Below are 11,090 nucleotides of genomic sequence, written 5' to 3' on the forward strand. Positions count from 1 at the left end.
CCGAGGGAACACTGATAACTGACGCCTCGCGGGGTCGAGCGTTCCTTGTGTGCGCCTTTCGTTCTGTATAGTGACGCACATTGTCCAGCGCGCTTCTTTTTTTTTGCCCTTTATTTTCGCCCGCAGTCCTTATCTCAGTTCACGCGCCGCCACCGACAATACGGTGGCTATCGCGCTGCCTTGTAAGATTTCCCTTTTCGCCACTTCCGCTCAGTGCGGTGCAAGCTGCAGCACTGCCGTATGCCAATAGTCTGCGGTCGTCTGCACGTGCAGGTACTGTACTCTCTAAAAGCGAAGAGTTCCAGAGAGTGCTTGGAGGGCGTCGACGCTCGTCCTATAGTATTACAATCTTCCGAGACTTACTGAACTGAGAAGTGAAATGCCATGTTCACTCATGCTACGGCTGGGTGCAGCTGTTATCGCGAAAGTGTTAAGGAGCTCGTGAGGTGGTAAAGCCGGCGTCGTCGTTGCCACAGTCTAAGCCTGCCGTGGTTCCGTCACATCGTTCGTGGTGAAAAATCCCAGGAGCACCAGCGGCGAAGGCTTTGCGCAGCTGCTCTGTCAACGCGCTGGGACCGGCTACTTTTCAGGTTGACTTTCGCGGTGGATGAGTCTGCTAAGCGGCTTTAGCGTTCGGCTGCTGATCTAGCCCAAGGATGCGAGGTCGAATTCCAGCCTTGGCGGCCGCATTTCTTCGCAGGCGAAATGCAAAAGAGTCTGTGTGCTGTATGATATTTCAGTGCAAGAACCCCAGGTAGTCGAAATTTACTGGGAGGCCTGCTCTACAGCGTCCCTCATGGCCCACATACAGCTTCGAGACTTTAAACACCACATACCGTGCGGTACCTTACTATATAATATTATACCATATCATTCCATATAAAAACGTACTATGTCGTGCTATACAATAATCTACCCTACGTCATAGCATACAATGCCGTACCATATCATACCGTACTGTACCGTGTAATAGCTTAATATACCATACAGAATACCATGCCGTACCATGTTGTACCGTATTGTGCCGTCCCGTACTACACCATACCATACATCATACGCCATACCCTACCACACTATTCCGTAGCTTACCGCACCATACAAAATACCATACACCCTATGAAACTATACCGTACCGCACCATACCATATCATACAATTCCACACTGCACCGTGCTTTCCGAGTTCATATACAAAGGCATCGCCGGTGACCTTGAGTTTTGTGCATCGCTGGCTGCACACCAAAACAGACGTTTGTCGCCTTATAATTCTAACTAGTACGCTTTGCATGCATTCGTTTATAACTTTCTCCCATCGCGTGGCTCCATGCAGGTAAATGCGGTGTACGATCATGTTAAGCCATGGGAAAATTGCCCTAAAAGACACGACAAACAAAAGGACACATAGAACAGGAGGAGTGCAAACTATCAACTGATTTATTCAGGCATTGGACACCCAAATATAGAAAGTCGTCGCGTGGGCGTAAGGTACATTCACGACAGGCCAAGATACACGTGCGCACTCATCATACCGTAAAAGACAATTAAAAAATGCTCGTTTTTGTAGAGGGCCACTGACGCATCTTTGGCACAGTTGTTATCGTTCTTTATAAAAAAGGCGTGGAAGACGTTTGCAATTTTTGCAGTGCTCAGACAAGTCTTCCAATGTCTTCCACGCCTTCAAGAGATAAATATTCTTGGCAGGAGCTGTAGTGTCATTGCACGTAAAATTTGGAAGCATTTTTTATCAAGAACGATAACAACTGTGTCAGTGATGCGTCAGTGCGCCTTTACAAAAACGAAGTAGCATTTTTGAATTCTGTATTTTACGGTATGATGAGTGGGCACATGTATATTGGCCTGTCGTGAATGTACCTTAAGCTCATGCGGAAACTTTCTATAGTTAGCGTTCCAGCCCCTGAATAAATCAGTTGATAGTTTGCGCTGCTCTTGTCCTATATGTGTCCTTCCTTTGTGTGCCGGGTTCTTTAGCGTAATTTTCCCATGGTTTCTACAGACGATCGCCAACTAGCCTGACAACAACTCTTGTTAGATCATGTTAAGGTTTCATGAACATCAAAAGCCGGCATGATAGCTCCAGGGTCACGCGGCCCTCAATCAAGTGAGCTCGCTGAGAATTAAGACGGCAGTTTGCATGCCGCAAGATGTCAGATTATTTTATCTTAACTAAGTTTATTTTAATAATTACTGAGGTCACGCTGTATTGGCCGCAGACCAAACAGTTATTGACAAAACCATTTTTGAATGGGAAAGAGTTTATGAGCGCAATTCTTTTTCAAATATTGTAAGATTTCACCACAGTAACAGTCAATATATCCGCAGATTTCCCGTCGGCAGGATTGAATTTCTTTGCTATTAATGTTTTTGCTATAGTAAAAAGCGTCCCCCATTCTTGATGCGAGCGACGGAAACGCTTTTGGCCAAAAATTATAAAGGCACAGAGCACAGTGTCAGTGAGGACTCCTCGCCAAAAACTCGCCTTGCCCGTGAGAAACTTGTTCAGTTTTCAAAGGCACAAATTTGAAATTCAAATTAAGAGATGACCGGCTCACCTCTAACGATAAAACGCACATTTATGACCACACTGCCCAAACAGTTGTCTAACGGAAACACTAGCGCCACGTGTATGAGCGACGCGATGTCACCAAGACTAATCACGCACCGATATCATTCTTGTATTGCAATGTTCGAAGCACTATACCCAAGCGTGATCATATATGCAGCCTCATCTCATCTTCTAGCGATCTGGTTTTACTTACTGAAACGTGGCTTCACTCATCGATAACAGATTCTGAGATCCTACCTTCGTTTAACAATTTTGATATCTATAGGCAAAGATCGAACTAACAATGCCCGTGGCGGCGGTGTTCTTATCGCTGCTAACCGAACATTGCGTTGCAGGCTTGTTGGCATATCAACCCCTCTAGAGATGATTTTGGTAATCCCTAATGCCACATTTCAACGCATGCTCATCCGTGTCTGTTATCGACCGCCGTCTAATGACAGTACATTCAATTCCCTATTCCATGATTCTTTGCAAGCTGTAACCACAAGGTACTGAAGCAACCCCATACTTCCTTTCGGTGATTTTAATTTCCCATGGATGAACTGGACTGGATTGACTATTCAAAAACAAATATGAGAGTGGATTTATGGACACGTGCCTTACATTTGGCCTAATGCAACTAGTCACAGATCCTACACGCACTACTGACTATTCATCCAGTATACTCGGTCTCATTCTAACAACCCATGCCGATATCTTTTCTGCGCTCACTTTTCTCCCTTACCCAAGTGATCATGCTATAATATGTGGCTCTATGCGCATGCACTGCAGTACGCTAAAAGGCAATAAAACTATGAAAACGTTAACACTTTACGATAAAGGCGACTACGCAGGTATGACAGCCGAGCTAACAACCTTTTCAGACAATTTCACTACTATAGCTGTCACGAACGCCTGTGGAGCGCAACCGGCAACTTTTTAAAAACGAAATGCTGCGCCTAATTGCAAAGTACATTCCTAGTATTACAATAACTGAGCATTCTCAGTCGCCATGGTTCAGTACAACACTGAAGCCGTTGAACAACAAGAAAAAAAAGGCTCTTCCGTTCTGCAAAACAATCTAACACCGACACTGCATGGAATAAGTATTTCTACGCTGCAAATGAGTACAATAAATTGTTACCGCACACTAAACGCAACTTTTACACTGACACCCTGCCCTCTATGCTACGCAGTGACCCGAAAAAATTTTTGAAAACAATTAATCTTTCCTTCCCTAACAGAATTTGCTTGAGGCGTAGCGATGGTTATCCTGCACCTGAAAGCAACGTTGCAGATGTTCTGAGTGATGCATTTTGCAGTGTTTTCACCAACGAGAGTGTTGTCAACCTCGCATCGCCACCACCTTATGCGCATCTTCGAATGACAGCTATTAATTTGATCCGAGCGGTATTTTTAACGTCATCATCATCATCATCATCATCATTTATTTACCCTTAAAGGCCCTTGGTTTAGGGCATTACATAAGGGGGGGAGTAGTCGTTACATATACAATGGTACAACAAAAATCAATACAAAGTGCAGGGTTCTTGTTAAACATTAACATCATTACAAGCACCAACACTAATAAAGACACAGCGGCTCAAGAACAACTTGGAAAAAACAAAAAACAGACACATACACATTCAAAAACACGGCAAAATATCTCAGCCCTTAAAATGTGCTGTTAATAAGTGCCTGAATTTATTAGGTTCTACTTCAGTAACTATGGAATCGGGTAAGTCATTCCACAATGTAATGGAGCTAGGTAAAAATGATTTATTAAATGAGTTTGTCGAGCCATGTATGCGCTGCAAACTTAAAGAATTGAAAAGTCGGCGTGAGGTGCGAAGCGGCAGGTGTAATACAGAATTTCTTAGCTGTGGGAAGGTATGGTACAATTTGTGAAATAGGCAAAGCTGTGAAATTTTACGCCGAAGTGCCAGGGGTTGAAGATCAAGGGATGCCTTGATAAGAGTGACAAACTAAAGAACTCATAATCATTGGGAATTGACGGTATAAACTCTAAAGTACTCAAAAACACTAAACACATCAGTAGCGTCATCTTGTCACTTATATTCCAGCAGTCGCAGTCCTCCGGTTCCATTCACGCATATTGGATGGTCGGGAAGGTGGTTCCTGTTTTCAAAAAAGGTAACCGATCATGTCCAAATAACTATCGTCCCATATCTATTGCAAGTGTTTGCTCTAAAATCATGGAACATGTTATTTATTCCCAGGTGGCCAATTGCCTGTCATCCGTCAACTTCTTCCACCCTAATCAGCATGGCTTCCGTCAAGGTCACTCCTAGCTGTGAAACGCAGCTCGCTCTTTTTCTCCATGACGCTCACTCATATCTAAACATTAACACACCTACTGACGCTCTATTTCTGAATTTCGAAAAAGCTTTCGATAAAGTTCCCCATTGTCGCTTACTGCTAAAACTCTCGTGCCTTAACTTAGACCCATGTGTGTTACACTGGATCAGCGAATTTCTAACCAATCGTTTGCAGTTCGTCGTTGCCAACTCTTATTCATCCGCATTTTCCAGCGTCTTGTCAGGTGTTTCTTCAGGGCACTGCACTAGGACCCCTTCTCTTCCTAATCTATATTAATGACCTGCCACTTAATGTTACATCTAACATTCGGCCTTTCGCCGATGATTGCGCAGTGTACCGCCCCATAAATAACATATCTGACGTTAGCGCTCTAGAGAACGACCTCCTTAAAATACAAGATTGGTGCGATACATACGGCTTATGAAAATAAATGTAAACAAAACCTCTTTGCTCTCTTTTCCCCGCCGTCCTAAGTACAAAGTTCCCACTTATCGCCTTTACTACTGTCCTCTGAACGTAACCGACACAATTAAGTAACTAACAAGGCAGCAATGTGGGCTAGTTGGTTGTACATTTATGTACCCTCGTACCAGAATAAACCTCAGTTGTTAGTGCGCGCTTGTCCTGTGTCCCCCGTTCCAGTTGTCATTTTTGTTAGTGTGCAGCGCGTTATTCACACCATAAGTAACTAGACATTAACTTTTCCCGAGATCTATCTTAATGCAATCATAATAATCAAATTGCTAGGTCTGCTAACCGCACTCTTGGTTACCTACGCCGTAAACCTTGCCTTAATTAGCGCCCCCTAGTGTAAAACGTATCGCCTATGTCGCACTTGTCAGACCCAAACTAGAGTATGCTCATTCCATATTCGATCCTCATTAAGCTAACCTTAATCTCCAACCCTTAGCTTCCCACCTTAAGCTAGCACGCCTTTGCATATATATACCAGATTTTTTCATACCTTGCCTCCGGGCGACATCTTCATCCGTCCAGCACATCGTTTACCCCGCCACAGCCACCCAAAAGCCGTTTATCCCGAGCGCGCCAATACTACAACATTCCAGAAATCATTTTTCCCTACGAACAGCACAGGACTGGAACGACCTTCCCGCCCACATCGCCTTGTTAACAGACCATCAATTCAAGACCGCCATCGAAAATCTCCTGTAAAATCACCTGTAACCTTATTGCCATACTCCAGGAACACACCTTTTTTAATTTCCTCGTAATAGGGACATTGAGGTATCAATCAATAAATAAAAAGATTTTGCTGCGCATCGGCAGAGTGGACCATTACCTTCAATATTTCTAACCGACACCTTACAGATTTTCAATATTCGAAATTTTTATCCAAGAATGTTTCACATATGGAAGTGCAGCTCCGTGGCGTTTAGTCTGGTGGGCAGAAGTTTTTGAGTGGGGCAGAATACAGTACAAAAAAAAATTATGTGAGCACTTTGCCAATCTAAAGTGCGCAAGGCGAAAGCCTTCGGCCTTGCCGACTGCGATCCTAGCTTCGCAGGTTCCCATACCAGTGGTACTCCCAAAGGCTTCTGCCTTACCACACTTTCGATCTAGACGACGTTATTGGCGCTTGCGGTCTGCTTCTATAGCCTTCTCTTCTCTGGTGGTGGCGCGCGCCGTTACCATGACGACCTCGGGTGTGACGTCACCATCTCCCGTCGCTATACCGACGTCCGCGCTTTATATCGACGCATTTGGTTGATTTCTTTGTTCTGTCGCTATAATTGGCTGTAATTAATTAAATAATCTATCTACAGTCATCAAACTTGACGTGGGGCTTACATTTTGTCCCCTCTATCTGATGCTGCTATTCGTTTTGTGCTATCCTGATAAGCTGCCGCGTTATTCGTGGAAGACAGCGTTACACCAGACGCCCGAGTATGACCCATTATAGGTTTTCGCCTTAAAGCAAGAACAATGTAGCCCATTCATGCACATATGCTCGCACCCTTCCAGCTTCCTTACCAACTGTGGTAAGTGAGACTAAGTAAGAAATGTGCAACGAAGCTTCAGAGGCGACTTCTCTGGATTTAGACTGTTTCATAGTCACAAAATCGTGGCACTGAGTTGCAGTGCCTCAGCTGTGCGCCGCGTGTGTGTATTTTTCTGTTAGAATTATTAGCATCCACCCAAGCGCAGACATACGTCTGCAAAGGAAAGCAATTAAGCTTTCACAAAAACTTGATAGTTGAAGAAAAATTCGTCCTGGCCCGGCGATTGAGCCGGGCACCCCCGTATGTCCGGGGCAGTCGCTCTACCAACAATAGCTCTGCCAGCGAGTTGCCAGGGCGCGGAGCCAGGCATTCGTTTTACAGTAACACGGCTAGCAGAGGGTAATGCGAGGACGAATTGATCAAAAGCTCGAAGTCGGAACGGCTTTAGTTTTTGTTTTTCATTTTTTTAATGGAACCCCCAAAGCTGGACTAGATTTGTATTAAGGGTGTAATTTCTCATTAGCATCGTAGGGGGCGCCAGCAGCACGTGCTTTCGCATTGGAGGTATGGCTTGAATAGAGCGTGATAGACTGTTTTCACAGAGAGAGAGAGAGAGAGAGAGAGAGCGAATTAAGAGATAAAGACAAAGGTCAGTGGCGTCACTGAGGTCAGCGGCACAGCGTGCAGGGCCCTTATCAGGGGAGATTAGCGGAATGGGGGAGTAGGGCGAGGGAGTTGTTTAGATTCATGGGGAAGGAAACTGGCATCCTGGATTCCATAAAAAAAAATAAAGAGTGTGAAGATCAGCACGTGACAATTATCATCACCCCGATGCACTATGGGTACTACAGCTGCTACAGCCTGCCTGCCTTACTTGAAACTATAGCCGCTGGTCGAGCACGTGTAGGTTTGGGCCACCGTTCGCACGCCAGTCCTGGGTCGTACCCGCTATCTATATCGATACTTCCTTTTTCTCTGTTCTCTCCATTCTCTTCGCCTGCTCTATTCTTTTCGCACTGCCGATAAGGGGGATATAAGGATGCGAGGGGAGGGGGGGGGGGGGTGGCAGGAAGTCGTCTATTTGAGAGATATTTTCCGCGAAAACACCGCATTGCAGCCTCCAAATTTCTGACGAAACAAGTTTCAGAAATATCGCAGCGGTGGTTTGAGCATCCGCCTCGCATGTATAAGGGTGCGGGGTACGATCCCCCGTGCCGCCGAGTGCCCAGCTGAAAAAGTCCAATGGTTCCAACTGGGACCAGTTAGGTTTTCGGACACCAATTGCACGCTCCCAATTCGGTTCCAGTTGGTTTCAGTGGTGTCAATAATCAATTGGTTCCAACTGGAACTAATTAGATTTTCTCCCACGACTACTGGGGGATATTCTGCCTTTTGCCAACATTTTACAGGGGAAATTGAAATTATGAGAATTGCACACTGTTAGGGAAGTGAAGCCGAACAATTCATCACAAAAACAGCACACACAAGGAACATAAACTCAATACATATCCACAGAAAACGCTATTGCTTCCACTTATACACTCCGTTAATGGGATCCTCCTGCTCTGGAGACAGCGATGCTTGTCCGTTGAGCGAAATTATTTCATTTACCCGCCCCCACGGTGGTGGTGCAAATGAAGAAAACAATTCAGCAGGTAAAGCTGCTAATATCTTTTTAACAAAAACCTATTCAGTTCACTGTTGTGTGTCAATAATGAGCAATATGTAGCTGTGAATCTACACCATATCACAGCATATTTAATGGCTCACTTTTCTGCCTGCAGGGCTCAAGGCATTCCAATATGTGGACAGTCCAGTTGGAGAAAGAAAACAACTGTGAATTTTGATATTGAAAAGTCTAATTGGCAGCCAATTTTTTTTTTACTATACCCACCACTTGAAACCTCTGTTGCAATGTCCAATTGGCATCTCAAGAACCAATTGGATTTATCCAACTGGTTTTGGAAATTCCAACTGGTTCAAAGGTTCCAATTGGTGTCACTTCTCCCATTTGGAATCTTCGAAACCAACTGGATAATTGAACTGATCAACCAATTGGATTGCTATGTCCAATAGAGCCCATTTGGATCTAATCATAATAATAATAATAATTGGATTTGGGGGAAAGGAAATAGCGCAGTATCTGTCTCATATATCGTTGGACACCTGAACCGCGCCGTAAGGGAAGGGATAAAGGAGGGAGTGAAAGAAGAATGGAAGAAGAGGTGCAGTAGTGGAGGGCTCCGGAATAATTTCGACCACCTGGGGATCTTTAACGTGCACTGACATCGCACAGCACACGGGCGCTTTAGCGTTTTTCCTCCATAAAAACGCAGCCGCCGCGGTCGGGTTCGAACCCGGGAACTCCGGATCAGTAGTCGAGCGCCCTAACCACTGACGAAATTGCTTGGCGGTCTGGCAACACTACGCCCACAGCTTCCGGTTTCCATCTTGGTTCGGTCGAGCTCGGCGAGCTGGTGCGTCGTTTACTGTGCGTATACTTTCTGATACCGATGTAGCTGTCGAGAATCTCAAGAGCAGAAAAGCCAATGCCTGAGTTGCTGTACTGCTGCTTACCTTTTACCAAATGTAGGTCCTTTTACTCAGCGCCAACATGCTCCAACCGGGTCCTCGGCTTCGCTTGAAGTCTCGCGCTGATGATGTCAAGAATCGGCGCAGGAAAGTGGACTGGAAAGTCTAACTCTGTGCCGTTGTTCCTTTGGAGTTCCAGGGTTCGAACCGGACCGCGGCGGCTGCGTTTTTATGGAGGCAAAACGCTAAGGCGCCCGTGTGCTGTGCGATGTCAGTGCACGTTAAAGATCCCCAGGTGGTCGAAATTATTCCGGAGCCCTCCACTACGGCACCTATTTCTTCCATTCTTCTTTCACTCCCTCCTTTATCCCTTCCCTTACGGCGCGGTTCAGGTGTCCAACGATATATGAGACAGATACTGCGCCATTTCCTTTCCTCAAAAACCAATTATTATTATTATTATTATTATTATTATTATTATTATTATTATTATTATTATTATTATTATTATTATTATTATTATTATTATTATTATTATTATTATGTGCCGTTGTCGTTTTAATATGCGCATTTAGGCTCCGCTTTAAGCGTCCCGCATTATCATCGCAGTTTTATTTGCAAGTCCATGGGTGCAAATCCATCTGGTAGGGTAGAGAGCGATTATTTTGCGCTGAGTGCACAGCTGTGTTAACCCACTTCTGTCGAACTGCGAACTATCGCGCGTTGACGTTAGCAGCTACGTGGATTGAGATGTGATCTCACAAGATCCTCGGCCAGCTACGTAATGTCATTCCTTTAGCTGCAATGTACATTGCACATCCGCAGTTTTCAACGTCATCGTTTCAGAGCCCGGCGCCGTTGCTGGTGTTTATTCTACGCCTCGTTGAATGACGCAGTTGAGTGTATATTGCGCTGTTAGCAACCGATATTAACAAGAAGAAATTTTGGACATATACAATTCAAAATATTGTAAGCAACGATGCAGATATCCGCGGCGACAAGCTTTTGTCGCCGCATTTATCGATTGCAGGAATACTGAAAAAAATAAAACGTTCAAGCCTCAGTTTTTATCAACAGTGTGTACTACATCACAAAGGCACAGTAATGCGCATAACATGCGGGCGCGATCGCTCGACATTAGAGGGAAAGAGCGCGTGGGACCTTGCAATAGCTCAACGGTCTAGAGAGCTTTCTAGCCCTTCTAAGAGTAATCGATCATGAGAAAAGATGTATAACACGCGCAGAAAACTAAGCAGTATAATCGGCGTATGATTCTGTGAGTGAACTTAGGTCGCCGCTGTATGACCGATCGAGCTTTGTATATATGAAGCGCACCGCGCTCCCATGGCCGCGAGCAACACAGGCCTAGGCCGGCCGAAAAAATGTGCCTCCTTTATTACGTTGTTCATGCCGGCGTCGATACGTTCACGTCCGACCGCTATGCGCCATCGGGAAGTTAGTAAATGCTCGAAATCGGCCTCAAATTCTGTCCAGAGAGAATAAAGACCCTGATCCGTATCTTAATTTAAGCGCAAATCACCTATAAAGCTTTGAGAAAAATGAGCGCACAAATCGAGAGCTACGCACTGGTCGGCGTGCTGACACGTTTCCTGGCGTGGTATTCAGTATTCTGAAGCCTTCGCACAAAGTAAAAAAAAATTAAATAAGCGAGAAGGTGAAACGTACTTGGTTCCCG

The sequence above is a fragment of the Amblyomma americanum genome, chromosome 8 (genome assembly GCF_052857255.1).
Source record: "Amblyomma americanum isolate KBUSLIRL-KWMA chromosome 8, ASM5285725v1, whole genome shotgun sequence".
Lineage (NCBI taxonomy): Eukaryota > Metazoa > Arthropoda > Arachnida > Ixodida > Ixodidae > Amblyomma > Amblyomma americanum.